This window comes from Littorina saxatilis, linkage group LG17, assembly GCF_037325665.1.
Source record: "Littorina saxatilis isolate snail1 linkage group LG17, US_GU_Lsax_2.0, whole genome shotgun sequence".
Taxonomy (NCBI): Eukaryota; Metazoa; Mollusca; class Gastropoda; order Littorinimorpha; family Littorinidae; genus Littorina; species Littorina saxatilis.
This window is the reverse complement of record NC_090261.1, coordinates 61,981,789-62,009,461: the sequence shown is the minus strand read 5'-3', so window position 1 is coordinate 62,009,461 and position 27,673 is coordinate 61,981,789. Positions and strand designations below refer to the sequence as shown.

At 41.5% G+C, this 27,673-nt stretch overlaps 2 long non-coding RNA genes across 8 annotated transcripts in view; one reads left to right on the top strand and one right to left on the bottom strand.

Annotated features, from left to right (window-relative positions):
- LOC138952009 (uncharacterized) overlaps positions 1 to 15,652 on the bottom strand; it is a 25,965-nt gene extending 10,313 nt beyond the window's left edge. Inside the window, exons 1-8 of one of the 7 annotated variants that reach the window (XR_011451275.1) lie at positions 14,974 to 15,652; positions 14,640 to 14,681; positions 14,025 to 14,103; positions 13,288 to 13,384; positions 12,637 to 12,683; positions 5,872 to 8,263; positions 3,000 to 3,227; positions 693 to 934 (exon numbers count right to left, since the gene is read on the bottom strand). This is a non-coding gene — a long non-coding RNA (uncharacterized lncRNA). Of the gene's footprint in view, positions 1 to 692; positions 935 to 1,295; positions 1,453 to 2,999; positions 3,228 to 5,871; positions 8,264 to 12,636; positions 12,684 to 13,287; positions 13,385 to 14,015; positions 14,104 to 14,639; positions 14,938 to 14,973 lie in introns of those variants that run through there. The other 6 variants (XR_011451279.1, XR_011451277.1, XR_011451278.1 and 3 more) reach the window with 6 other exon arrangements.
- LOC138952013 (uncharacterized) overlaps positions 1 to 27,673 on the top strand; it is a 259,836-nt gene that overhangs the window by 8,448 nt on the left and 223,715 nt on the right. The window lies entirely within an intron of this gene.

The window sequence follows — 27,673 nt, the reverse complement described above, 5'->3', positions numbered from 1 at the left end:
TGACCTTGATCATATGTGACCAAATGTGTCTCATGATGAAAGCATAACATGTGCCCCACATAATGTTTAAGTTTGAAACAGTTATCTTCCATAGTTCAGGGTCAAGGTCACTTCAAAATATGTATACAATCCAACTTTGAAGAGCTCCTGTGACCTTGACCTTGAAGCAAGGTAAACCAAACTGGTATCAAAAGATGGGGCTTACTTTGCCCTATATATCATATATAGGTGAGGTATTGAATCTCAAAAACTTCAGAGAAAATGTGAAAAATGTGAAAAATAGCTGTTTTTTAGACAACATTTATGGCCCCTGCGACCTTGACCTTGAAGCAAGGTCAAGATGCTATGTATGTTTTTTGGGGCCTTGTCATCATACACCATCTTGCCAAATTTGGTACTGATAGACTGAATAGTGTCCAAGAAATATCCAACGTTAAAGTTTTCCGGACGGACGGACGGACGTCCGGACGTCCGGACGTCCGGACGTCCGGACGTCCGGACGGACGGACGGACGGACGGACGACTCGGGTGAGTACATAGACTCACTTTTGCTTCGCATGTGAGTCAAAAAATCATTTCATTTCAACGTTGTTTGGAATGCAGCTGTGCTGAATCTTACTGTATATATATTAAGACTGGCCTTAAGGAATGACTTGCAAGAACAGAAAGATTTTCAAGCAATTGATCCCTACCTGACTGACCAACACCAAGCTCCTTCAGTAGAACGGCAACAGCTCTCGCAGTCCTCAGCCCCTCTTTCAGAATGTCCAGGCTAACCCTCGTGCTTCAGCCACCTGGCCGCTGGGCCTTCAGTGGCGTTAGGGGTGTGAGATGGAGAGAACATCTCAATCTCCTTTGACCGTTGCATTTCTTGGGTTGGCCTTTTTGGAGTCGATGCCATCTTTGCTAGCTGCGCTAGTGTTTCACCACTACACTGTGAACACACAAATACATACATGTGCTTGAATAGAATGGCTCTATTAAAAAATAAAGAAATTGTATATTTTACAGGTATTGAATCAGTGACCGTTTCGCTGTCAAGCCATATCTTAAATTAATAATCCTGTCGGTGGTGTCAGCGACAGAGAAAAAAACACCGCCTACTTATCTGTAAAAAAAATTTTTTTACGTTTTATTTCCACATAGTTTGGAATGCAGCTGTGCTGAATCTTACTGTATATACCGAGCAACAAAAGAAACGCGAAAACAATCGTCATTGTTTGATTGACAAAATCTCCAACAATTATAGAGTTAGAATTATCAAACCACAAGAGTTTGATGAAGGCATGTTTGACCTTGCTTTTGTGTGATTATTTTGATGCTGCGAGGCCTTCAGTGGCGTTAGCGGTGTGAGATGGAGAGAACATCTCAATCTCCTTTGATCGTTGCATTTCTTGGGTTGGCCTTTTTGGAGTCGATGCCATCTTTGCTAGCTAGTGTTTCACCACAACACTGTGAACACACAAATACATACATGTACTTGAATAGAATGGCTCTATTAAAAAATAAAGAAATTATATATTTTACAGGTTTGTTTGTTTGTTTATTTGTTGCTTAACGTCCAGCCGACTACGTAGAGCCATATCAGGACGAGGAAGGGGGGGATGAAGGGGGCCACTTGTCAAGCGATTCCTGTTTACAAATGCACTAACCCATTACTTGTGTCCCAGCAGGCTTTAGTAAAACTAAATTAATACCTACTGGAAGATTACCAGTTTCCAGTATGTTAAAATAGGCTTAACCTATCTACTGCTGGGCTTACATCAGAACACTAACAGATTAAACTATACATGAATCGCGAGACAAGCGGCAAGAGAAGAGATTTTTTGGAAAAAATACAGGTGAATGAGCAAGAAGGCAGAAAAAAGAAAAGAATTCATGAAGAAAAAGAGAGCATGACAGGAAAGAGGAACCAAAAATCTACCTAACAGCAAACTAGAAAGCTCCTGCGGTTCCAAAAACAGGAGGGGCCTTTAATTTCATAACCGCAGTGCCCCACTGCGGGAATATTTTACAGGTATTGAATCAGTGACCATTTCCCTGTCAAGCCATATCTTAAAAAAACACCACCTACTCATCTGTAAAAAAAAAAAAAAACAAGAAGGGCAAAGCCCATACGACTCACATGCTTTACACATTTTTCCTACCAAAATACATGTGACCTTGACCCAAGGTCAAGGTCATCCAAGGTCATGCAACACAAAGCTGTTAATTCAAGACATAGGAAGTACAATGGTGCTTATTGGCTCTTTCTACCATGAGATATGGTCACTTTTAGTGGTTCACTACCTTATTTTGGTCACATTTCATAAGGGTCAAAGTGACCTTGACCTTGATCATATGTGACCAAATGTGTCTCATGATGAAAGCATAACATGTGCCCCACATAATTTTTAAGTTTGAAACAGTTATCTTCCATAGTTCAGGGTCAAGGTCACTTCAAAATATGTATACAATCCAACTTTGAAGAGCTCCTGTGACCTTGACCTTGAAGCAAGGTAAACCAAACTGGTATCAAAAGATGGGGCTTACTTTGCCCTATATATCATATATAGGTGAGGTATTCAATCTCAAAAACTTAAGAGAAAATGGGAAAAATGGGAAAAATAGCTGTTTTTTGGGCAACATTTATGGCCCCTGCGACCTTGACCTTGAAGCAAGGTCAAGATGCTATGTATGTTTTTTGGGGCCTTGTCATCATACACCATCTTGCCAAATTTGGTACTGATAGACTGAATAGTGTCCAAGAAATATCCAACGTTAAAGTTTTCCGGACGGACGGACGGACGTCCGGACGGACGGACGGACGGACGGACGTCCGGACGGACGGACGGACGACTCGGGTGAGTACATAGACTCACTTTTGCTTCGCATGTGAGTCAAAAATCATTTCCATGTTGTTTGGAATGCAGCTGTGCTGAATCTTACTGTGTATATTAAGACTGGTCTTAAGGAATGACTTGTAAGATCAGAAGGATTTTTAAGCAACTGATCCCTACCTGACTGACCAACACCAAGCTCCTTCAGTAGAACGGTAACTGCTTTCTCGCAGTCCTCAGCCCCTCTTTCAGAATGTCCAGGATTTCTTGGGTGATGCAGGGTGGAGTTCTCAGGGACAAGGTTAGAGGTTTTTCGACCAGCCATGGGGGTGAGACTTTTCAAGGCTGGCGCACCACAGGCACACTTCTGGGACTTTTTCTCTCAGCTTTGTCAAGAAGTCGATGAATCTGTAAATGTTTGACATCAATATGAAAATCTATAAATTGTTTAAGTCATAATGACAGTCTTCAAAAGTGTTGCTCATCGAAAGGAAAATCTGCAACAAGTTAAATGGAAAAACAAAATGATGAGAAACAGGGAAAAAAAGACAACAAAAGTACAGTTTTGCAGCAGGCACTAGTGGCATCTAGACATGGTTCTTATGGTGTAAAAACCCGCATGCAAAGATTATGCAATAAAAATAAACCAGAAAACAAAAACAGGAGAATTTTTTGTTTGTTTATTCGTTTGCTTAACGCCCAGCCAACCACGAAGGGCCATATCAGGGCAGTGCTGCTTTGACATATAACGTGCGCCACACACAAGACAGAAGTTGCAGCACAGGCTTCATGTCTCACCCAGTCATATTATTCTGACACCGGACCAACCAGTCCTAGCACTAACCCCATAATACCAGACGCCAGGCGGAGCAGCCACTAGATTGCCAATTTTAAAGTCTTAGGTATGACCCGGCCGGGGTTCGAACCCATGACCTCCCGATCACGGGGCGGACGCCTTACCACTAGGCCAACCGTGCCGGTCTAGAAACAGGAGAAGGAGAAAGAGTTAAAGCAAAGAGAGAGGGAGAGAGTTAAAGCAGAGAGAGAGAGAGAGAGAGAGAGAGAGAGAGAGAGAGAGAGAGAGAGAGAGAGAGAGTCAAAGGGAGAGAGAAAGGGAGACAAAGATAGTAAGGGAAAGGGGATTTTGGATTGGATGGATTGGATAAGATTTACAGTCCAGTGAGGTTACCCTCATGGAAATTCGGGCTGCTTTCTCCCCGGGGAAAGCGAGCTGCCATACATACGGCGCTACCCATATTTTTTTTCCCTGCATGCGTGTATTCATGTTTCCTGAGACTTAATGCCGTGTGAGATGGAATTTTTTTAAACTTTATTCTAAGTCCCACGGGTATTTGATGGACATTTTTATCTATGCCTATACAATTTTGCCAGGAAAGACCCTTTTGTCAATCGTGGGATCTTTAACGTGCACACCCCAATGTAGTGTACACGAAGGGACCTCGGTTTTTCGTCTCATCCGAAAGACTAGCACTTGAACCCACCACCTAGGTTAGGAAAGGGGGGAGAAAATTGCGGCCTGACCCAGGCCTGAACACGCAACCTCTCGCTTCCGAGCGCAAGTGCGTTACCACTCGGCCACCCAGATTGGAGATTTGGTTGTTTCTTGACGTACATTCAACCAATATGGGTAATCTTAAACTTTACCGCGAGATCAAGTTCTGCTCCAACAAGACCTGGATGCCCTGGCTGAATGGGAGACCACATGGAAAATGAGCTTTAACCCCAGCAAACTGATGCAACACCATCCACATCAACCATGAAAGAGGCAAAATCGCACACCTGTTTGACTACATGTACGTTCTTCACGGTCAAAAGCTAGAAACCGTCGCAAGCTGCAAGTACCTAGGGGTAACAATCTTGTACAATTTCACATGGACCCACCATATCAACAATGTGGCTGCTAAAGGGAACCGGACTATTGGTTTTCTGCGACGCAACTTCAGGGAGTGTACCCAAAAGGCGAAGACGGCAACCTACACCACATGGTCAGGCCTACCCTGGAGTATGCTGCAACAGTATGGGATGCCCACCTTGAACAGGAAAAAGCTCCACTGGAAAAGGTCCAGCGACAAGGTATGTGTTCAACAACTACACAGACAGGAACCCTGGCTCCGTTACCACTATGCTCAACAAACTCAACTGAGACAGCATGAAGACCCGCCGTCGAAACATGCGACTAGATAGATTGTACAAAAACAATAACTCACTAGTAGCCATCGCCGCAGCAGCATACACCTCTCCCTCTGACCCTCGAACACGCCCTCCACCCAGCCCTTTCAAACTCATTATCCCCCCCCCCCCCCCCCCCCCCCCCCCACAATCTCCGAATGGAATACGTTGCCAACACTGGTATCATCGGCGTCCTACCTGGAGTCGTTTCGCTCCTGTCTCAGCGGCAGTCTCCTGCAGTCGGGCATGCGAGCCCCTTGAACGCACTCTCCCCTGTACATAGTTTTAACCTCCCCACCTTTTTAATCTCCCTGTTTGCTGGAGCTAGCCACTCTCGGTAACAGTGACTCAACCTGAGTCTGAGACGTTCGCAAGAACCCAGTCCTCTACGGAAGAAGAAGAAGAAGACCGTGTTAAATTCATAGCTTATAATTCAGAGGCATTTAAGTATCCAAATTTGTGGAACCTGCACTTGTAATCATAACAAGTCATTTTAGATCCCTTTGAAGTTACGGAATGAACTCCGATGAACTATACGAATGCATTTTGTTTACATGGGTCAAAGAAGGAATTAACGGACAAGGGGGACAACTCTTTCGCGAAACTGACGTCCGCCATTTTCGGTGCATTTTCGTCGATTGAACAACATTAATTAATTATGCTTAAGTTTGAAGCTCATTCCGTCAATCAATTTCACGACAAATGTTAAATAAGTCAAGAATGCCACTGGATTCTATTGCTATGTCTATGAATTTTAACACGCGTTGCCTACCCGTAACTGGGTTAGAATGAGAACAGCCAAGCCAAGTGAAGAAAGTCAACGTAAGTATATGACACTTCTTCAACAAATGAAGCCTCTTACCTAGTCATACAGAAATAAAGTCGAGTACTTCGTCAGCCACAATGTAAAGCTTTCCCTCTCCCACGGGTCACCGTCATAAACTAGCCGGAAGTCGTCTGTGACACGAACGAACGCTGTCTGCAAGGGGCCATTTGATTGGAAATTAATTATTTATGACGCGACTTCCTTCCCTGTTTTGTAAAGTACCTTTTGATTGAGACTAAGTTTCATCCAACTTTATCTGTTGTTACTGCTAGTGCTGTCTTGTCTAGATCTGGAACTTTTTCAATTGGATTTTTTTCTCTATTATACTAGAATGAGTGGGTGCTTTTCTAGATCTAAGCATCGACCGAATTAGATAAAGATGTTCCTTGCATTGCATTCTCCTAAATCTGTTATTCTAACCAGTTTGTTTAAGAATATAATTGTTCGTTTTTTGTTTGTTTTTAGTTGATAAGCTTACAAGATTTTTTTCTTTTTTAAGTAAGTGGTTTCACACATATAACATGAGACCCACATGCACTAGACAATGGAAGTTGAGGTCATCGTTCAATACCACAAATGCCAGTATTATATTTCAGACTCCTTTTGGAGGAATGTGTGGGGTTTGGGTGTTGAACTTGAAATTGTAGATTGATTGCACAGGTATGAATGTTCGTACGTTCGAACGTGCACACATGTATGCAGGCATTTGTTTGTCAAGCAGGAACATGCAACATTTTGTTGACCGTATGTGAGTGCGTGTGTAATAAAACCAACGACAAACAATACAAAAAGCTCCAGCTCTGCTTCTTCACCAGTCACAGACGCATTGCGTTGTTCAGCTTTCCAGAAATATATTAATTCAGTCAGAACCCGCTTCATGAATATTTTATTTCAGGAAAAAGTCAATCGAATCTACACAAAAAAAGGTTATTGCGTTGTTCTGTCTTTGAGACTGTATCACATGATATTGAGCTACTAGAAGAAACATGTCTGTGGCATAGTTTGACCCAACAGATAGAGAAGTCAACAGAGGTATTCTGCCGTCAGCAGCTTTATTGCTGTTTTGAATTTGATCTTGCATAATTTTATTACATAATTTTGCAACACACAAAGAAATCGTAATTGAATATTTTACGCAAAATTGAATAATTCGCAAACATGTTTGTATGAACAAATATTATTTTAAGAAAATATGAGTGTGAGGATGGACGTATTTTGAGTGAAGTAGCAGAAATTCTTTTTAAGTTCTTTGGCTACATGCACACGTTCTGTTAATTACGTTCTTAGCAGGGAGATCCAGATTAATAATACTGCTGTGACAGGTTGTGGTTTCCATACACACTTTGAATACAGGGAAAAAAAAACAGTTAAAAAAAAAATGTGCACATAGGATTAAAATATTAAAGTGTACAGAATAAAAGCAACATATTTACAAAAACAAATCTCGTGGTTCTCTTGTCAAACCCACTGTAGTAAGCACAGAATAGGAGAGAAGATTTTGGAGAAGGTGGCTCAACCTACTGAAGTAAATGATCAAGAGGATTCTAAGCATCCAGTGCTAAAGCTCTCAAATCACAAGACAAACACACTTGTTGTGGCTATCCGAACTGTTGATTTAAAAAAAAACATACCCACAAATTGTAAACATCTATTACAAAATTATATATATTGTATGGATCTGTCTTTGTAAAATATACTGTACAGAATTTTTTTTAATAATCTGCACAAATCTCGTGGTTCTCTTGTCAAGTAGTAGGCACAGAAAAAAAATCCAAAAAACCCTGTGTTTTGTCTTGTAAATTATACTTTACTAAATGTGTACAGTATTCTAAGAAAAGAAAAATTCTTCCTTTTTATCATATCAATTGCCTCCCTTGAATTTTATTTGTAAAATAATTCTGAGAAAAAAAGCTTTCTACTTAAAAGCAGTGCAATCAAGAAAATGGGTACAACCTGTGTGTATACCTTTATTCCTTATTCTTTTTATTTAATTGAGGATGTCACTATGCAGTTTTACTGATTTAAAAAAAAAATTCGCTTCAAATTATCTCCCTTGAACAAACACTTCTTTTTACAATTAAATTTTGTTTACACGAAGAGGTAGTTTTAAGGGTATATACAAGAAAACAATATTGCAACCTTAGATGTATTTACATTTGGACTAATTCCATTAAAAAAGAATTCAAACTATAAATGATAAATCAAAATAAAACAGATTTTGAGGCTGTGCACAAGCTAATAGGATTAAACACGAAAGTCGTACCCAAGAATCGTCAAATACTTTTGCTAACAGCTATACTTAAACATAAGAAAATATGATCTGCATCTCTTGTTATGAAGATGATGGCACTGGTCCACCGAAGTGCATGCCATATATGCTTTACTGTGCGCTCTCCCTCTCAATGGTCTTTCTCTGGCTGACTCGATTCTGAGGAGATAAAAGAAAACACATTCAGTACAAGCTGTACAAAATAACAACAAAACTAGTATTACTTAAAGTAGCTGCTGGTTTCTGAGTACAGTGAAACCCGGCTATATTGAAGTGGCACGGGACCCGGGAAGACCTTCAATATAGCCGGAACTTCAATATAGGCAATTCTCGGTTATATTGAATTTCCTTCCTTGTTCCTTCAGAAATTCAATATAACCGAACTTGTTTACACTATACGTTCTTATTTCCGTGTCCACACATTGCGTTTGATGTGAGATATGATATTCCCACTTAATCTTTCACCTGTTGGCTGTTGTTCTTCGAGCCTCCTTGCTTTTTTCTGCACACACACACACGGACACACACTCACACACACGCACGCCCCCCCCCCCCCCCCCCCCCGTCCCTTACACACACAAACACACAGAGCCATTCACAGTATCAGACCGACGCCAAATGAAGCATTTGTCACACACAAATAAACAGACAAACGAACAAACGAACAAGCAAAGTCCCTAAGATGTGTAGGTCCGATACGCAGTGCAAAAAAAGGAAGGGGGGGGGGGGGGGGGGGGGGGAGAGAGGAGGATGTACACAAGTTACCAGCGCTGTTTTCATCAATCATACGACTCAGTGATGAACAGCGGGGGTAACTTGTGTAACCTGCTCTTCTTCCAAACCCCCCCCCCCCCCCACACACACACACACACACACTCTGCACACATCACAATACACAACAGATCAATCATACGACACAGTGATGGGCAGAAGGGTTAGCTTGTTTAACCTCCTAATATTACTCCCTCCCCCTCCCCCAAACTCTGCACACATCACACAACACAACACATCGATCCTACAACACAGTAAAGAGCCGTGGGGGTAACTTAAGAAACCTCCTCTCCCCCCCCCCCCCCCCCCCCCCCCACAGTCTGCACACATCAGACAACACAACACACTAATCATACGACACAGTGATGAACAGCGGGGGTAACTTGTGTAACCTACTTTTCTTCCAATCCCCCCCTCACTCTGCACACATCACACAACAACAGATCAATTATACAACACAGTGATGACCAGCTGGGGTAGCTTGTTTAACCTCCTCTTCTTACTCCCTCCCCCCCCCCCCCTCCCATCCTGCTCACATCAAACATACGACACATCAATCATACGACACAGTAATGAGCAGCAGGGGTAGCTTGTTAACCTCCTCTTCTTACTCCCTCCCCCTCCCCCAAACTCGCAGTGCTGAAAAAGAAAGGCCCGGGGGGAGTGGGGGGGGGGGGGGGGGAAGAGAGGAGGATGTAATTAAGTTTCCTGCGCTGTTCACATCAATCATACGATTTATTTATAAACAGCGGGAGTAACTTGTGTACCACCTATTCCCCCCTACCCCCCCCCCCCCCCATCTCCATCCCCACTCTGCACACATCGCACAACACAACAATCCATCATACGACGCAGTGATAAACATCGGGGGTAACTTGTAGGCTACCTCCTATTCCCCCCCCCACCCCCCCCCCTCCCATTCCCATTTCCACTCTGCACACAACACCCAACACGTACAACACATCCATCATACGACACATTAATTAACACTGGGGGTAACTTGTGTACCTCCTCTTCTTCCTCCGCCCCACCACCCACTCTGCACACATCACACAGCACAACACATCCATCATACGACACAGTGATGAACAGTGGGGGTAACTTGTGAACCTCCTTTCCTCCTACCCCCCCCCCCCCCCCTCCCTTCACTCTGAACACAACACAACACATCACATCAATCATATGACACAGTGATCAACTGTGGGGGTAACTTGTGTGCCTTCTCTTCTTCCTGCCCCCCCCCCCCCCCCCCACAACTCTGCACACATCACACAACACAACACACATCAATCATACGACACAGTGATCAGCTGTGAGGGTAAATTAAGTACCTCCTTTTTTTTCCCCTCCCATTCTGCACACATCACAACAAACAAATCATACGACACAGTGATGAACAGTTGGGGTATCTTGTTTAACATCCTCTTCTCTAAGATGTGCGGGACCGATACGCAGTGCTGAAAAAGAAAGGAGGGGCGGGGGAGAGAGGAGGATGTAAACAAGTTTCCTGCGTTGTTCACATCAAGTACCTACACTCACCCCCCCCCCCCCCACACACACACACTTACATAAAAATAAACAAACGAACAAGCAAAGTCCCTAAGATGTGTAGGTCCGATACGCAGTGCTAAAAAAGGAGGGGGGGGGGGGGGGGGGGGGAGAGGAGGATGTACACAAATTACCAGCGCTGTTTACATCAATCATACGACTCAGTGATGAACAGCGGGAGTAACTTGTGTAACCTGCTCTTCTTCCACCTGCCCCTCCCCACTCTGCACACATCACAATACACAACTGATCAATCATACGACACAGTGATAAGCATCAGGGTTAGCTTGTTTAACCTCCCCTTCTTCCCCCCCGCCCCTCCCCCAACTTTGCACACATCACACAACAACACATCGATCATACAACACAGTAAAGAGAAGCGGGAGTAACTTTTGAACCTTCTCTTCTCCCCCCCCCCCCCCCCTCACTACTCTGCACACATCACACAACACGACACATTAATCGTACGACACAGTGATGACTCTCTTTGGTGTCCGAACACCCCCGTGTGCACACATGCGCACGAAAAAGATCCCAAGTTCACAGCGAAAGTCTCAGGGCTTGGAAAACATGAAGACACGCATGCATCATCTCTCGTCTCTGATTATCATGATCGTATTTCGATACTTTGACGAGACAAACCCAATGCTGGTGTGTCGAAGAAGACAGCCACAGCGGGCTTGTTCGAATCAAAGTATCACACCATATAACAATAACAATAACAATAACAGCACTTTATTGTCCATTAAAATATTACATAAAAATGGAAATTTTTCTTCGGCACACCCTGTCTGCCTGTAAACGATTATAACAACAATTGTATAGGACGACACACATAAAACATAAAACATAAAAGGGATACAATCAAATAGGATATTGCACTATGTAAATTTACCCTCTCATGGCTTGGAAAACACAAAGACACGCATGCATCATCTCTCGTCTCTGATTATCATGATCGTATTATCTTCAGCAGATTACCAATACCTGTCCCAATATAGACCAGTTGGTCTAAGAGGACGTTAAAACCTAACAGTCAGTCAGTCAGTGATGAACAGTGGGGGTAACTTGTTTAACCTCCCCTTCCTCAACTGATTGCGCTGAGAGAGACGTGTCATATCATTCGGCGCCCGCGCAGTCATTGTTCTTAAAAATAAAAAAGTTAAACAAATCTTTGGAGCAAACATTTAATATAGCCAGGTAAAAACGTCCCGTGGGCTGAATTTTTGTTTCAATATAGCCGGGATTTCAATATAGCCGACTTCAATGTAGCCAACATTTTTTAACAAAGAAAAAGAAGAGCTTCAGCCGGGACCTGACAAATTCTTCAATATAGCCGGGATTTCAATATAGCCTACTTCAATATAGCCGGGTTTCACTGTATTTGATTGAAGGCCCAATCCGACTTGTAAGAAGTTTGCCCGACTGTCGCAGATTTGGTCAGGTAATTGCATGGAGTAAAATCATGCCTCAATTTGGTAACATACAAACTGCAATATTCTAAGGCTGTGAGTGTGAGAATACATCGGCGCCACTTTTTAAAAACTTTCTTTTTGTGTGTGCGCATGTTTTAGTGCCAAAAATGAATAGGCCGAGTGCTCTCTCTGCAAAACTTGTGTGAAGCTTCAGAGCTCTATCAATGGTTTGAAAGAAAAAACATACTTTTCCATTTTTGACGTTCTTGTTCCCTTCCCTGTGAAATTTACTGTCCGTAGGTTACCGGATTTTGTTAATGTCCGTGAAAACCGCAACTATTCATTGCTGAGTGACTAGTGATAGCTATCCCCCTCAACGACCTAGCACTGCTGATTCTTCCCATTGTTTGATTCTGTAATGAAATTGTGTAGTTGGTAGTTATGTGAGCTTCTTCTTGGGGTGGGGGGGTTATTTAACCATCAGATCACAAAGTAAGACTTCATTGTAATGTGCAGATATTTGTTCAGGTGCCCACCATTTTCTATGTGAAAACATGTTGCTAACTAACATGAACCCAACCATAAAACGTGATGTAGGTGAGTAGCCCATCTAGAAAAAAGAACCTGTTCTAATTCCGAATTAGAACAGGTTCTTTTTTCTAGATGGGCTACTCACCTACATCACGTTTCATGGTTGGGTTCATGTTAGTTAGAAACATGTTTTCAAATTCTCATCAGGCAATCACGGCTGACACTAAACACAGAACAGGTGGAAAAGACATAATTCAATCTACTCACCTTCCTTGCATTGTGAGACTGGCCATATGAATCTGCTGAAGTAGTTCCTGCACATATTTAATCAAATATTCATCTTAATAACGTGTTAATATCGCTTGTTCTAGCAAATCAGACTTGACAGTTTTCTGAAGGCTTGCACAATTTAAGAGCTTGCCTGTCCCCAATCATTACAATAAGAAACAACATCTAGTATGCAAGTATTTTCAGGGTATGAAGGTTTTAATATAATGTCGGTTCTTCTGGGGCCATGGAGAAACACCTTACACAACAAATTTCAAACAATTGAGGTCACACCATAGGTTTACTCACAAACAAACAACAGCAATACAATAAACAGTCTGCAAACGCCTACATGTTGTCTACACTAGGTATAAAGAAACAAAGAAGCACATGAAGACGGGCTTTGTCAAGTAGACCATTATAGCGAATGAGCAACAGCTGATGATCCAGACCACCAAATTGACATGATTTCCCCTTATTCAGTTTGTGATTGTAGTCATATTGACGATGCATGACTTCAATTTTTCTAAGTAAGTCTGTTGGTGCGTTTACGGATACATTCATTGTCACAATTACGACATGCTAATGTCTAACCTGGGTAAACTTCAATTCATGACTTTTTTTTAACTGGCATAGACATTATGAGCATACCAGAATTATTTTCCTGTTAGACTGTCTTCTTCTTTTTCTTCTTCTGCGTTCGATATTCATGGCTGTCATATCGTCAGGTCAGTGGCTGCCATGAAGTCTGCATAAACCAATTAAATAAATAATTAAGGAAAAAAACCACCCTTACATCATAATAAATCAGAACCATCAAAACCACCCCCCACCCATCCAATAAAACCTGCATACAAAAACACTTCAAAATAAAAAAATGAAAACATTTAATTCCACTTCAAAAATATAAAAGTTGTTATGTTTTATTTTCATTATCTCTTTACACACACAAAAATTGCTGTGCAAATCTTTTTAAAAACATCAATGCCCGAGACACCAGTAACCTATTTATGTTGTTGACCTTGTAGCTTTTCAGTTTAAGAGGCTGTTCAAAAAACCGTTTCCCTGGAATCTGCACTATGATAACCATGAATAATACCGTAGGGAAAATATTACATCACCAAGACCTAAGAAATAACACCAACCGACACTCCTCACCCTTATTTCACCCACTATGCCAACCCAAAGACTGGAAAATAATCATCAAATACAGAATGAACAAAAATGCTTGATTTTCATTTCTTCAATGATAAGTTGAAAATCTTCATTCTTCATAATAATGTTATTGGCATAATGTGTAATTGCCACAATTTACAGAGTTTTATGAAAATATGGTGCGATAAAAACCAAAGGGAAAACATTTGTTCATATACTGATACCTTATTTACCTTGTGGCTTGTGTGCCCCAGGTTTAGGAGCTGCTCAAACGTCCATTGCTCCTCAGTCTGCAAGAAATTAAGCGATGGCCTGAAGGAGAATGGAAAAAAAATCCTTTGTCAGCACCCTGTGTATGTGTGTGGGTGGGTGTTTTAGATAAATAGGCAGGGTGGGAGGGGGGTGTGGGTGTGTGCAATAGGTACCACGCCTAATGCAGTCTGCAAAACAGGTGCAACACTTCTACAGAGCTTTTATGATACAAAGCTTCAAATAAGAAACACATTACAATCAAATGAAAGCTGAGCCTGTCATTGCAAAATAAGAAGGAATATACAACAATCCAGTGGCATGTAAAATATTGTTCCTTCAGAAAGATGGCTCTGACAGCAGAAACAATTTAACTTGAAGTTTGAGTCAAAAATTATTTCTCTACATTAGCGAACGTAGGCTACTTGCAGTTATACCCCTCACACATGAAATATTCACAGATTGAATAACAGTTTGTTCCCAATGTTGCTTCCGTGTATCGGTTAGATCCATCTCGGTTAGATCCATCTGCAGAGTACGGATTGTCATTGGTTTAAAAAGGAAAAACAATCAGAACTTGTCATCAGTGATCAACCTACCTTGCAAGAGTGGGGTGAAACACTCACTTCCTGCCAACATGTCTGCAAAAAAAGGAAACAATGCCAATGAAAGCTTAAAATGATTCTTGTGTTCAATATGTGTACACGTGCTTCATTTCTGGGGTGAAAGTGTAAAATATATCGATGGATTGATAGAACAATATAGCCTCAAGTTCACCGCACCAAAAAATACTTATCAATCAACATTGTCATCACTCGATCAGCTATTCCATCTCTTTCATGTGTGTGTGTGTGATGGTGTGAGCGTGTGTGTGTTTGTGTACGTGTGTGTGTGTGTGTGTTTGTGAACAAGCTTTGAAAAACGTATGTTTACCTTGCTCTAGATCTACTGATTTTCGTAGGCGGAGACTTCTCTGCCGTGAGGGCGGCTTCGTTTCGCTGGCAGAATTCAACATCTTGTACAGATCTGCTGGTGATTTTCTTTTCCTCCGCTTCGTGAGTCACTTGATCCACAGATTTAACGAACATTGAATGTTCTTTTAGTCCTTGTGACGGAAGTACAATCAAGGAATTAAGTGGGCATTCCTGAGTCCTCTGCTGACTTCATGTCCACAAAGTAAATCGCACAAACTTGCAGGGTTTAAAGGGTAGTTTATTACTTTGAAGAAGAACAGCTAGTCGTCGCTGCCCGTTCAGCATTCTTCGCGCGACTTTTGCAGAGGAAGGCAATGCAGGTTTTTTTCCCTGCTGAATGTTGCCAGGGTGCACAAACTGAGAAAGCAATACCGATTTTCCACAATGTTCTACTTCTTTAGAGTCTTTTGCACAACATGATTTATAACTGCCAGTGTACGTCTAATTCATGATGCCTACCTGACAGCTGGGTCAAAAGTTACGTTCGAGAAAATATTCGAACTAAGTTCCAAACAACTCGAAGAGCAGACATGTAACATGTGGGATTTTGGCAAGCGGAAACGCCGTAGATCTAATGTCATTCAAGGGTATCGTAATGTGGGAATGTCAAGGCCAGTTTTTGACTGGTTTTGAACTGAAGTTGGGCTCCGAATGGAAATAAACACTTCCTCCAGCTGCGCGACCCATTGATAACAACAGTTGGAACTGGTAGGAAGATGAACAGGTCTTGTGAACTGGCTACACACTGTTACTGTTCAAGTATAAGTTCAAAGTAAACACTCAACTGCTCAAGGTGGCAGGTAATGGCGGACTTGACTTCCTTCATAACCAAATATCACTCTTCTGACAAAAAAACGCAAATGCTATGTTAAACCGGAAAATACGTAAACCGGAAAAGGAAGCGCATCAAAACCAAAATGGCAGCCCCCATGAAATCCGAAAGGTCACGGGAAAAAAGTCGTGAATAGCTCAGTTGGTAGCGCGCTGGATTTGTATTCAGTTGGCCGCTGTCAGCGTGAGTTCGATCCCAGGTTCGGCGGAAATTTATTTCAGAGTCAAATTTGTGTGCAGACTCTCTTCGGTGTCCGAACTCCCCCCCCCCCCCCCCCCCCCGTGTACACTACATTGGGTGTGCACGTTAAAGATCCCACGATTGACAAAAGGGTCTTTCCTGGCAAAAATTGCTTAGGCACAGTTAATAATTGTCTACCTATACCCGTGTGACTTGGAATAATAGGCCGTGAAAGGTAAATATGCGCCGAAATGGCTGCAATTACTGGCCGTATAAATAGAGAATACTACATGGCTTGCTGTGTCGTACCAGATTTACACGAGTTGTTTGTTTAAATATTGAACTGCGAGCGAAAGCGAGCTGTTCACTATTTGAAAAAGCAACGAGTGTAAATCTGGTACGACACAGCAGGCCATGTAGTATTCTGTTTATCCTACATACTGTACTTACGTGTATTTTACTGAAAATTTCCTGCATTTGAGCCAGCTAAATTGAAGACGCTTGTTTTGGAACCTAGATCTCTTTTAAAGCCTTGTGCAATCTATTACGTCAAAGCAAAGAAACGTCACTCTGAAAGTGTGGCGTGACGGGTTAGTTATAAAAATTCATCGAGGGTAATTAGCGAGCGCAATTTTTGTTTCTATAATGACGTTTGTCTCGGTGACTTTGGCATCATAAGCAGTGGAAAAACAGGTCCCTGCCAGACTTGCTTGACATGACCTCATTTACATGATATACACACGTGTGATTTGAACGATTATTATCTCACGGGTGTCTCTCTCACGTATGTAGGATATTTGTTTGTTTGTTTGTTTATTTGTTGCTTAACGTCCAGCCGACTACGCAGAGCCATATCAGGACGAGGAAGGGGGGGGATGAAGGGGGCCACTTGTCAAGCGATTCCTGTTTACAAATGCACTAACCCATTACTTGTGTCCCAGCAGGCTTTAGTAAAACTAAATTAATACCTACTGGAAGATTACCAGTTTCCAGTATGTTAAAATAGGCTTAACCTATCTACTGCTGGACTTACATCAGAACACTAACAGATTAAACTATACATGAATCGCGAGACAAGCGGCAAGAGAAGAGATTTTTGGAAAAAATACAGGTGAATGAGCAAGAAGGCAGAAAAAAGAAAAGAATTCATGAAGAAAAAGAGAGCATGACAGGAAAGAGGAACCAAAAATCTACCTAACAGCAAACTAGAAAGCTCCTGCGGTTCCAAAAACAGGAGGGGCTTTTAATTTCATAACCGCAGTGCCCCACTGCGGGAGTATGTAGGATAAAATTTCATCTCACACGGCATCACTGCAGAGCGCCTAGAACTGTACCCACGGAATATGCGCGATATAACTATAAGCCTCATTGATTGATTGATTGAAATTGCCAACGGAAACCACTTTGACAGAGTGAGACCCGTGGATGATGACAGATGCAACTGCAGTGTGCCCGCTCCCCTTCTGCAGAGGCATAAGGCTAGAATTGACCTCATGTTGTAATGCATGTCATAAGCGATATTTGAGTAGTGCCAATTTTAGGCCAAAATAAAAGACATTGTTCAAGATTTGAGATTATTTGGAAGCTCTCTCTTTCTCTCTCTCTCTTTCGTTCCCCCCCTCTCTCTCTCTTCTCTCATGGTCTCTGTTTCTGTCTGTCTGTCTGTCTGTCTCTCACTCTCAGTCTCCGACCCCTCTCCTCTCTCTCTTTCTCTCTATCTTTGCCCCCAGTCTGGCCATCTCTCTCTCTTCTATCATGTCTCTTTCTCTCTCTCAGCCTCCAATCTCTCTCTCTCTCTCCCTCTCTCTCTCTTCACATTTAGTCAAGTTTTGACTAAATGTTTTAACATAGAGGGGGAATCGAGACGAGGGTCGTGGTGTATGTATATGTGTGTGTGTGTGTGTGTGTGTGTGTGTGTGTGTGTGTGTGTGTGTGTGTGTGTGTGTGTGTGTCTGTGCGTGTGTGTGTGTGTAGAGCGATTCAGACCAAACTACTTGACCGATCTTTATGAAATTTGACATGAGAGTTCCTTGGAATGATATCCCCAGACAGTTCTTTTTTTCGATAAATACTTTTGATGACGTCATATCCGGCTTTTTGTAAAAGTTGAGGCGGCACTGTCACACCCTCATTTTTTAATAAAATTGATTGACATTTTTGTAAAGCAATCTTCGACGAAGGCCGGACTTTGGTATTGCATTTCAGCTTGGTGGCTTAAAAATTAATTAATGACTTTGGTCATTAAAATCTGAAAATTGTAATAAATTCTTTTTTTTTTTATATAAAACGATCCAAATTTACGTTCATTTTATTCTACATCATTTCCTGATTCCAAAAACATATACAGATGTTATAGTTGGATTAAAAACAAGCTCTGAAAATTAAAAATATAAAAATTATTATCAAAATTAAATTTCTGAAATCGATTTAAAAACAATTTCATCTTATTCCTTGTCAGTTCCTGATTCCAAAAACATATATATATGATATGTTTGGATTAAAAACACGCTCAGAAAGTTAAAACGAAGAGAGGTACAGAAAAGCATGCTATGCAGCACAGCGAAACCACTACCGCGCTGAACAGGCTCGTCAGTTTCACTCCGTTATGCACTAGCGGCGGACTACGGCCATTGTGAAAAAATGCAGTGCGTTCAGTTTTATTCTGTGAGTTCCACAGCTTGACTAAATGTAGTAATTTCGCCTTACGCGACTTGTTAACTCTGTCTCTCTCTCCGTCTCCTCTCTTTATCTCTGTCTGTCATGATCAGTTTGTCTGTGTCTCTCCTCTCTTTCTATGTCTGTCTGTCTTACCTCACCTCCCCCCCCCTCTCTCTCTCGCTCTCTCTCTCTCAGTCTCTCTCTCTCTCAGTCTCTCTCTCTCTCTCGCTCGCTCTCTCTCAAATGCAGCCGATGGTCCCTGTGTCAGTGTCAGTATGTATGTCAGTGTGTGTCTCTCTCTGGATCTGCCCATTATCACGTCATTGACTTTCAATTGGCGGGAAGTCTTTTATGGGGCCTCAAACTAAACTCTGATCTCCTCGGATAAGATCAATTTTTTCTACTGAAATTGATCTTATCCGAGGATCGGTTAACGTGTCCCTCGGATAAGATCACGATTTTTTTTGGTCCCAACGGGTGTCACCTTATCCGAGGAGTTGTATTATCTTTAAACATATTGTTACGATCATTCTTCTTTGAGTTGGCAGCAAAGGTACAATGCTTAAAATCCACTCCCCTCAATATATGTGAAGTGTGAACAATACAGACTTATCCTTGTTTATTTTTTCTGGAATCATTCTGGAATGTATCCGTATTTATCAATTGACTAGCCGTTAAAATGAGGAGAGATGACAGAAACATGTTTCCTGCTATGCTGAAATAGTCTTCAGAAAAGTTTGTCTTTCTTGTAAAACAAGTGCATTTAGAAATGAACCTTTATTTCGTCTGAGAAGCAAATAAAGAGTTTTTGACGAGTCTGTATTTATTAATGTTAAGATCAGAAAAGTCATTTTCTTTAAATTCTGTTTAATATGTGTACTTTATCTTAGGCCAAAAAGAAAAATATGTCTGTTTCCGGTAACATCGCCGAGAAAAATAGGGTCGGTCGGTCGTTTTTATTTTTAAATTTTTTTTTACCTTTTTCTTACGTTTTGTTACCGTCTTTTTACGTGTTTTATTTTTTATTTTTTAAACGCTTCCTTAGTTTACTTAAAATTATTTAGCAGATGGTTTTGACCTATATATATTGAAACTAAATAAAGTATACTTGACTTCATATTTGTTTGTTTTTTGTTTGTTTTGTGTGTGTGTGTGTGTGTGTGTGTGTGTGTGTGTGTGTGTGTGTGTGTGTGTGTGTGTGTGCGTGTGTGTGTGTGTGTGCGAAAAGCGAAAAAACCTTTAGGGTCGGCGCTTGAAAATAGGGTCGATCGGGTTACCGGAAACAGACATATTTTTCTTTTTGGCCTTAACACAAATGCAATAGCGTGTTCTTGGGTATTTAGTGTCGGGTAATTCAATCTGAGCTTGTCAGTCCGTTCTAGCAACCTGCTGTATGAAATCAACGTTGTAAACATGATTTAAACAAGACAATTATGTGGATAATGAATACTACCTTGAAGTGAGTCACTGGAATTGTGTTTCCCTGTTTGCTAAACCCGGTATAGAAACACTATTATTGATGTGGCAGTCATTAAGGACAGAAGATGGAATTCAAAGAAAAATGGGACAGAACAATGCCATTTTATTATTTGATTATGCGCATGAATGGATTTATTGGAAAGGAAAACAAAGCACTTTGAATAAAGACAGTGATAGAGAATTGTTTAAACTGAATTCTGTGACACAAATGATTCAAATGAACGAATTTTCGACTAAATTGCTTTTGCATCCTGCTGAAGATGAGCTCTATGCACGGATTTACTTGGTTATGGAAGCTTTGTGTCAAATTGTTTGAAACGTTTCTTGTCTCCAACGATATCAAGGTAAGAATGCTGAGGAAAGTGCAGTGCAAAACATTGCACAATATTTATTGTACAAAATAATGTCAACTACTTGAAATACAGTAAAGGACGAATAGAAATACACTCCTATAATACGTACGTAGATATTGTTCTTCATCTTGTCGTGCGAAGGATCATGTACTGTACATTACTAAAGAGCGGTTTCGTTTTTAGGTTTTTATATTTAGTCAAGTTTTGACTAAATATTTTAACATCGAGGGGGAATCGAAACGAGGGTCGTGGTGTATGTGCGTGTGTGTGTGTGTGTGTGTGTGTCTGTCTGTGTGTGTGTGTGTGTGTGTAGAGCGATTCAGACTAAACTACTGGACCGATCTTTATGAAATTTGACATGAGAGTTCCTGGGTATGAAATCCCCGAACGTTTTTTTCATTTTTTTGATAAATGTCTTTGATGACGTCATATCCGGCTTTTCGTGAAAGTTGAGGCGGCACTGTCACGCCCTCATTTTTCAACCAAATTGGTTGAAATTTTGGTCAAGTAATCTTCGACGAAGCCCGGACTTCGGTATTGCATTTCAGCTTGGTGGCTTAAACATTAATTAATGACTTTGGTCATTAAAAATCTGAAAATTGTAAAAAAAATTAAAAATTTATAAAACGATCCAAATTTACGTTTATCTTATTCTCCATCATTTGCTGATTCCAAAAACATATAAATATGTTATATTCGGATTAAAAACAAGCTCTGAAAATTAAATATATAAAAATTATTATCAAAATTAAATTGTCGAAATCAATTTAAAAACACTTTCATCTTATTCCTTGTCGGTTCCTGATTCCAAAAACATATAGATATGATATGTTTGGATTAAAAACACGCTCAGAAAGTTAAAACAAAGAGAGGTACAGAAAAGCGTGCAGCTATCCTTCTTAGCGCAACTACTACCCCGCTCTTCTTGTCAATTTCACTGCCTTTGCCATGAGCGGTGGACTGACGATGCTACGAGTATACGGTCTTGCTGAAAAATGGCATTGCGTTCAGTTTCATTCTGTGAGTTCGACAGCTACTTGACTAAATATTGTATTGTATTTTCGCCTTACGCGACTTGTTGTTTGTGGTTTTGTTTTTACATAAGAGGACAACATCTTTGTACTTCGAGACTTATTAAACAAGCAGGTTCTCTTTTGCATGGTGGGCTTTTCTAGCTGAATTATTTACGCAGTTTGTTCAGATTTGTGAATTTGTTTGTTCATTGTTGTTTCGTGTCGCTTGAACCCAGTGGGTCACACGAGACGAGGTCACCCTGTACTAATAACTCGGCCTACTCAGTTTGTAAAAAACTATTCACATTCAAGGCATGTATGTTTCAAAAGCTTCATGAGTTGACCCAACGCAAAAGTCTTGAAACTTCTGGAGAACACCGTTGAACTGCATTTCATCATACACTTCCATGCCTTCTTCCCCTATACATGCTAGTAGGACAGCACACCTGTATTCTCCGTCTTCCTTGTTGAGTCGAGACGCAACTTCATAGTTTTCCCACTGTCTGCGGAACTTTTTCCAATTTTGGGTCAAACTTTTTGTTTGTTTGTTTGTTTGCTCAACGCCCAGCCGACCACGAAGAGCCATATCAGGGTGGTGCTGCTTTGACATATAACGTGCGCCACACACGACAGAAGTCGCAGCACAGGCTTCATGTCTCACACAGTCACATTACTGATTCTGACACCGGACCAACCAGTCCTAGCACTATCAATCAATCAATCAATCAATGAGTCTTATATCGCGCATATTCCGTGGGTACAGTTCTAGGCGGCGCTCTGCAGTGATGCCGTGTGAGATGAAATTTTATACGGCCAGTAGATTGCAGCCATTTCGGCGCATATTTACCTTTCACAGCCTATTATTCCAAGTCACACGGGTATAGGTAGACAATTATTAACTGTGCCTAAGCAATTTTGCCAGGAAAGACCCTTTTGTCAATCGTGGGATCTTTAACGTGCACACCCAATGTAGTGTACACGGGGGGAGGTTCGGACACCGAATAGAGTCTGCACACAAAGTTGACTCTGTGAAATAAATTTCCGCCGAACCTGGGATCGAACTCACGCTGACAGCGGCCAACTGAATACAAATCCAGCGCGCTACCAACTGAGCTATATCCCCGCCCCAGCACTAACCCCATAATGCCAGACGCCAGGCGGACTAACCACTAGATTGCCAATTTTAAAGTCTTAGGTATGACCCGGCCGGGGTTCGAACCCACGACCTCCCGATCACGGGGCGGACGCCTTACCACTAGGCCAACCGTGCCGGTTTGGGTCAAACTGCCTTCCATACATAGCTTGGACGGAACAGGAACATTGGCTGTGAAATGCTTCTGGAATACTGGCTGCTGGTTGTCCGCCATAACGAAGATCACTCTCTACTGTCAACAGGGAACCCCCCCCCCCCCCCAAACTCTCAGAAACAAAAGTCTGTACCACTGTACCACACACGTCTGTGTTATGATAACATTGACGCTCTCGCCATTCTGTCTCACCCACAGGGCAGTTGTGATGACCTAGAGCATCAGTGACGAGCGTTTCTAGGTCATCACAACTGCCCTGTGAGTAAATAACTTTTAATCACGTCTATCAAACTTTTGAAAGTTTTGTAGTGCAGCCACGTGCGCGCATAGACAGTGATACTGAGGCTAGGGACAGTCTTCTTCTTCTTCTTCCCGTGGGGGACCGGATCCAATTTCTTGGATGTTGAAGGTCCCGCGGACAGTATCACTGTCTATGCGCGCACGTGGCTGCACTGACTACAAAACTTTCAAAAGTTCGATAGACGTGATTATAAAAAACGCTCGCGCTGGACCCGAGTACTCTTGAGACATTCACACACACACACACACACACACACACACACACACACACACACACACACACACACACACACACACACACACACACACTCTCTCTCCCTCACTCCCTCCCTCTCTCTCTTTCTTTCTTACACACACACACACACACACACACACACACACACACACACACACACACACCGTAAAGTACCTTGTAAGCGCCCACCCCCCCCTGTGCACCAATTCCGACCCAAAATAGGGGGTGGGCGCTTACTAGGTACTACACCCGCGGCACGAGCAGTTTTCAGTAAGAAATGTGATCTTTGATCACTTCGTAATCATATCTTCTTTCTTTTTTCATCTTCCATTGTTTTTCTTGTTCGTATTGTCATTAGAAGAGCTTGGGGAGACAAATGTCGTCGCATCCTTTTCTTGTCTGCAGAGGTGCCGCTGTCGGCCGCACTGTGTCTCTGTTTCCCTTGAACAAGGGGTACGTCTTCTGGATATGTATGGCAATCCGAATGGTGCAAAAGTCCCTTTTAGCTCTTGATGTCTAAATAACACATTATTTAGCTAAATAACGCGTTATTTAGCTAAACAATGCTTTATTTAGCTATATCATGCATTATTTAGCTAAATAATGCATTGTTTAAATTAAACAATGCATTATTTACAGATACAGAAAAAAGAGAGCCCAGAGCACTAAATAATGCATTGTTTAGCATAAATAAGAGATTGTGTTTGTAAATAACTCATTATTTATAAATAATTACGCGTTTTCTCTAAACAATATATTATATGTAAATAAAGTGTTATTTAAATAAATAAAATATTATTTAGATAAATAAAATAGTATTTATCTAAATAAAATATTATTTAGATAAATAAAATATTATATGTAAATAAAATATTATTTATCTAAATAAAATATTATTTATCTAAATAAAATATTATTTAGATAAATAATTTATTATTTAGATAAATAATTTATTATTTAGATAAATAATTTATTATTTAGATAAATAATTTATTATTTACTGTTTTTGCCTTGAAATAGTATTATTACACTAAATAATGCTTTATATAGCTATATAATAGGTTTCCGCTATATAATTCATGATTTGGTAAATAATACATTATATACCGTAAATAAAATATTATATACCGTAAACAATTCATTGTTTAGCGCATCGCGAAGCCGTTTTTTCTCTTGTTGTTTTTTTCCACGTGTTTCCGTGGATCCACGAGAGCTCTGTTGATTCTCAAACTGACCAATCAGACAACTAGCATCTGTACACTAATTAAAGTCCCATTGTTGAGTGTGACGAAAACTCGTGGTGACGATTTTAAAACATGTTGGGTCACGCATGGTCCAATCTTACATGGTCCAATCTTACATGGTCCAACCTTACATGGTCCAACCTTACATGGTCCAATCTTACATGGTCCCATCTTACATGGTCCCACCTTACATGGTTCAACCTTACATGGTCCAATCTTACATGGTCCAATCTTGCATGGTCCAATCTTACATGGTCCAACCTTGCATGGTCCAACCTTGCATGGTCCAATCTTACATGGTCCAATCTTACATGGTCCAACCTTACATGGTCCAACCTTACATGGTCCAACCTTACATGGTCCAATCTTGCATGGTCCAATCTTACATGGTCCAACCTTACATGGTCCAACCTTACATGGTCCAACTTTACATGGTCCAATCTTACATTGTCCAACCTTACATGGTCCAATCTTACATGGTCCAATCTTACATGGTCCAACCTTACATGGTCCAACCTTACATGGTCCAATCTTACATGGTCCAACCTTACATGGTCCAACCTGACATGGTCCAATCTTGCATGGTCCAATCTTGCATGGTCCAACTTTACATGGTCCAATCTTACATGGTCCAACCTTACATGGTCCAACCTTACATGGTCCAATCTTACATGGTCCAATCTTACATGGTCCAACCTTACATGGTTCAACCTTACATGGTCCAATCTTACATGGTCCAATCTTGCATGGTCCAATCTTACATGGTCCAACCTTGCATGGTCCAACCTTGCATGGTCCAATCTTACATGGTCCAACCTTACATGGTCCAACCTTACATGGTCCAACCTTACATGGTCCAACCTTACATGGTCCAATCTTACATGGTCCAATCTTGCATGGTCCAATCTTGCATGGTCCAACCTTGCATGGTCCAATCTTACATGGTCCAACCTTACATGGTCCAACCTTACATGGTCCAACCTTACATGGTCCAATCTTACATGGTCCAATCTTGCATGGTCCAATCTTACATGGTCCAACCTTGCATGGTCCAACCTTGCATGGTCCAATCTTACATGGTCCAATCTTACATGGTCCAACCTTACATGGTCCAACCTTACATGGTCCAACCTTACATGGTCCAACCTTACATGGTCCAATCTAACATGGTCCAACCTTACATGGTCCAACCTTGCATGGTCCAATCTTACATGGTCCAATCTTACATGGTCCAACCTTACATGGTCCAATCTTACATGGTCCAACCTTACATGGTCCAACCTTACATGGTCCAATCTTGCATGGTCCAATCTTGCATGGTCCAATCTTACATGGTCCAATCTTGCATGGTCCAACCTTACATGGTCCAATCTTACATGGTCCAACCTTGCATGGTCCAACCTTACATGGTCCAACCTTACATGGTCCAACCTTACATGGTCCAATCTTACATGGTCCAATCTTACATGGTCCAACCTTACATGGTTCAACCTTACATGGTCCAATCTTACATGGTCCAATCTTGCATGGTCCAATCTTACATGGTCCAACCTTGCATGGTCCAACCCTGCATGGTCCAATCTTACATGGTCCAACCTTACATGGTCCAACCTTGCATGGTCCAATCTTACATGGTCCAACCTTACATGGTCCAATCGTGCATGGTCCAACCTTACATGGTCCAATCTTACATGGTCCAACCTTACATGGTCCAATCTTACATGGTCCATATATATTATTGGACCATGTAAAATTGGACCATGCAAGGTTGGACCATGTAAGGTTGGACCATGTAAGATTGGACCATGTAAGGTTGGACCATGTAAGGTTGGACCATGTAAAATTGGACCATGCAAGGTTGGACCATGTAAGATTGGACCATGCAAGATTGGACCATGTAAGGTTGGACCATGTAAGGTTGGACCATGTAAGGTTGGACCATGTAAGGTTGGACCATGTAAGGTTGGACCATGTAAGATTGGACCATGCAAGGTTGGACCATGTAAGGTTGGACCATGTAAGATTGGACCATGTAAGGTTGGACCATGTAAGGTTGGACCATGTAAGGTTGGACCATGTAAGATTGGACCATGTAAGATTGGACCATGCAAGGTTGGACCATGCAAGGTTGGACCATGTAAGATTGGACCATGCAAGATTGGACCATGTAAGGTTGGACCATGTAAGGTTGGACCATGTAAGGTTGGACCATGTAAGATTGGACCATGCAAGGTTGGACCATGCAAGATTGGTCCATGCAAGATTGGACCATGTAAGATTGGACCATGTAAGGTTGGACCATGTAAGGTTGGACCATGTAAGATTGGACCATGTAAGGTTGGACCATGTAAGATTGGACCATGCAAGGTTGGACCATGCAAGGTTGGACCATGTAAGATTGGACCATGCAAGATTGGACCATGTAAGATTGGACCATGTAAGGTTGAACCATGTAAGGTTGGACCATGTAAGATTGGACCATGTAAGATTGGACCATGTAAGGTTGGACCATGTAAGGTTGGACCATGTAAGATTGGACCATGTAAAGTTGGACCATGCAAGATTGGACCATGCAAGATTGGACCATGTAAGGTTGGACCATGTAAGGTTGGACCATGTAAGATTGGACCATGTAAGGTTGGACCATGTAAGGTTGGACCATGTAAGGTTGGACCATGTAAGATTGGACCATGTAAGATTGGACCACGCAAGATTGGACCATGTAAGATTGGACCATGTAAGGTTGAACCATGTAAGGTTGGACCATGTAAGATTGGACCATGTAAGGTTGGACCATGTAAGGTTGGACCATGTAAGATTGGACCATGTAAGGTTGGACCATGTAAGGTTGGACCATGTAAGGTTGGACCATGTAAGATTGGACCATGTAAGATTGGACCATGCGTGACCCAACATGTTTTAAAATCGTCACCACGAGTTTTCGTCACACTCAACAATGGGACTTTAATTAGTGTACAGATGCTAGTTGTCTGATTGGTCAGTTTGAGAATCAACAGAGCTCTCGTGGATCCACGGAAACACGTGGAAAAAAACAACA